The following is a 3,671-nucleotide window of genomic DNA, read 5'->3' as shown; positions in this document are numbered from 1 at the left end:
GGGCCCCTGGCACAAAACATTTTCAGATGGGGGTCCGTGGCCAAATGCTTATCATTTTGGGTGTCCTTGGCATGAGAAAGTTTGAGAACTACTGATCGGCCTCAGGTCTTAATGGGTTAATACGTTATTTTATGTTTATTCAAACAGAACGTGCATTTGCTTTCCATCAGTATAAAAAGCTCTTGAGGGCCGACAACAACAACTAAATGCAACCAAACAACATTTCTTACAGCACAGATGATGACAAACATCCGCTTGGAGCTGATGTGATTACCATAGATCAGAAAATGGGGCAAAACAAAGACAGAGACAGCATGTACGAAACATGCACTCTCTTAGTCTTTCTTTCTAAGACACACACACACACACACACACACACACACACACACACACACACACACACACACACACACACACACACACACATACACATGCACGCGCGTGTGTGTTTGTGCATCTTTATACACATTTGTATGTTTGTGTACATTCATGCATGTGTGTGTTTGTGTGTATTCATACTAATATGTGGGTTTATGTAAACTGTCCATAAAAAGTTTGGAAAGTTAACTTATGTCGATTATTTCTCCCCTTTAATAATACCAATTGATATTGTATTTTATATCAATATCGGTGATTAGTCACCATACAACGAGATACAGCTTGTAAGGATCGGCAATTCATGGAACTAGAAGTTCGGCCGGCTGCGCCGGCCTCACATCTAGCGCCCACGCCCACGTAGCATCCACGCCCACGTAGCGTCCACGCCCACGTAGCGCCCACGCCCACGTAGAGACCACTTGGCAGCGCCGATCACTGGCGTAGCGTCATGAGGGCTAGTGGGGCCATGGCCCGGTCAGTGAAGATTTGCCAGGAAAATGAATTCTGCTCCGACAACAATAGACACAGCCGCCGGCCGCCAGTGACGTTACTGAAGTGATACATTGGCTGGCCCATTCACACCTTTTACAAAGCTAAAGCTGCCTACTCCTGCCTATCAATGGTCCAAGTGTGACCTGTAAAGTAGCCTAGCATAGTCTGTAGGAGACATAAGCATGTCCTAAGAGGAGTCCAAAAGAGAATGGATCCTGGGAGTCATGAATTAAATTACAGAGGTGAGTAAATAACTACATGTGCTCAAGTACTGCACTTTACTGGATATCTATCTATCTATCTATCTATCTATCTATCTATCTATCTATCTATCTATCTATCTATCTGTCTATCTCTCTATCTCTATCTCTATCTCTATCTATCTCTCTCTCTATATATATATACATATCTAAATGGCGAAATGGCTGGGGGGAAATGGGCAATATATTGTTATTTAATATTGTTATTTTATTATGAGTATTAATAAGTTCTGATGATTAATTATATCATATGATTATAATATTTGATTAAGATATATGATCTTATAATAATCATGGGGCATGTATAATCATTATCTAATAATCAAATAATAATACAATGAGTCATCACATCTTTTCGGTGGCAGGTGTTATACGGAAATGTGTGACCCTGTACAATCTGGTCAAAATGGCGGCCGTTTGTGTGTTGTTGCGCTCGTACACACACACACACACACACACACACACACACACACACACACACACACACACACACACACACACACACACACACACACACACACACACACACACACACACACAAGGAATGTGTGTGGAGATGGCGGCTGTTTTTGTGTGTTTGCACAACAGTGCATGTGGACACACGAATGGTGAGTTGGATGCGTCTTTTAATAATCAGAAGACGCACAGTACTGCACACAAACACACACACACACACACACACACACACACACGCGCGTTGAAGTAATTTCCGTGTGCGCGCGCACACACACACATCTACAAACGGAGACGGCGTGTATTGAAATGGGGGCAGAGGTTCTGAATTGGCATCCAGGGAGTGTGTGCACAGTTTCGCTGCGAGCAAGGCAACGATGCGGGAGATTAGCTATCCACAGACGGACGGACAGGGGGTAAAACATACTCTGGCGCCATGCCTTTCGGCCTGGCGGAGACAATGAAAAAGCAAAAGTAAAGGAAAAGACCATTACTGCAACAAAAGTAGTCAACAAACTATACTATAAAACATTGGGCACATTGTCAAATAATATAAGAAAGAGGCAAACATGTTGAAAATAGCCGATCTGCAAGCTCACAACGCCTCTCAACGTGAGGGTTGTGAGCTTGTAGATCTGCTAGTTTCACAATATTGACTTGTGGAACGGAGTCAAACAAAATGGGGGGGTCCCCAGTTCAAATATGATGTAGGGGGGGCGGGGGGGGGCGGGGGATAGCCACTGCCCTAGTCGGACCGAAATTATCTGAAATTACAACATAATGCAGCCTAAACGTGCGTTGCACGGGGCGGTCCTGCCATTACGTTACATACCACAACATACATCATCTACAATGGACTAACCGAGCAGCAATAATAACATTCACCACACGAATATTGTTGACAAAGTGATTGCACAGCCGCTGCAGGTATGACAACCACGTTAGCGTTAGCTACATGGCAACTATCACACAGTGGTGTGTTCTACCGTCAGATGCTGTGTACGGCGTACACCTTGAGATTATTTTTCGTCGCCATCGTATACCTTCAAAAACTGTTCAAAACAGCGCATCTGATACGCTGTGATACGCTGTGATACGCTAACTGCCCAAGGCAGGGGGGGCAGCAAGAATGTGGGCTAACTCTGAGTTGATGGCTTATCAAGTGTGAAGCTATTGTTCTTGAGGTGATAAGTAATGGCTGCGACGGAATTCACACATTAACAACGACGCGAATACTAATGAAGTACTTTAATCAGGCACGTCTGATGCGTCTCCAGAACAGCCTCCGTCTGCTGCACCAGAGGCAGAGACACGGCCACTGTCCCGGACAGAATCGCTCTCTCTGCTCTCATCTGTAGCCCCATATAGTACCTCTCCCTCCGCTATGTATACAGCGGAGGGTGAGGTTCCGATTGGAGCTACTCTCATCTGCTGACACTACACTCAAAAAGGAAAACCAGCCTGTCGATTCCAGCGTTGCTCTTGTTTTCACATTCAATATTTTTGTGGGCCACGAAAATGTTCACATTAAATATTTTTGTGGGCCACACACACGCGCGTAGCGCGCGGAAAATTTTCACATTAAATATTTTTGTGGGCCACACACACCTCAAGAACAATTGCACGCGCGCTTCATTTTTACATTTTGTGGGAGGCAGGGAATAATCATAGTATACCTTCAAAAAAAAAGTAGAACACAACACTGCTATCACAGCGCCCTGTCTCTCGTCGCTGCGACTGACTGATGGCTACAGCCATAGATATATGTAAACACTACAGCAAGCTCTCTGCGATGCCATTGTCTGGAAACTGCTCTTAGCGTGACAGGACCAATGAGAGTGAGCGCTTTCGTTGTTGCTAAGATACGGTGCATGGCACACGGCGTCTCTACCCCATAGCTTGTAGATCTCTCACACATGATTGGCGTAGGCTGCGTTGCCAGGTCTGACTTTGTGTCTAAGCAATGGTCGGCTTATTTTTGCGCGCCTTTGGGCTCGTTCGCATAGTGCGCACGGCAGCGCTTGTTTAGCGTACGTCAGCGCGACGTGGCAACGGACGTGGCAACGTGAAAGGGTGGTCACTTATGAT

Source organism: Gymnoscopelus microlampas (assembly GCF_963454915.1).
Source record: "Gymnoscopelus microlampas genome assembly, chromosome: 18".
In the NCBI taxonomy this organism is placed as follows: domain Eukaryota; kingdom Metazoa; phylum Chordata; class Actinopteri; order Myctophiformes; family Myctophidae; genus Gymnoscopelus; species Gymnoscopelus microlampas.
The sequence above is the reverse complement of the archived record's forward strand: the minus strand, read 5'-3'. Positions refer to the sequence as shown.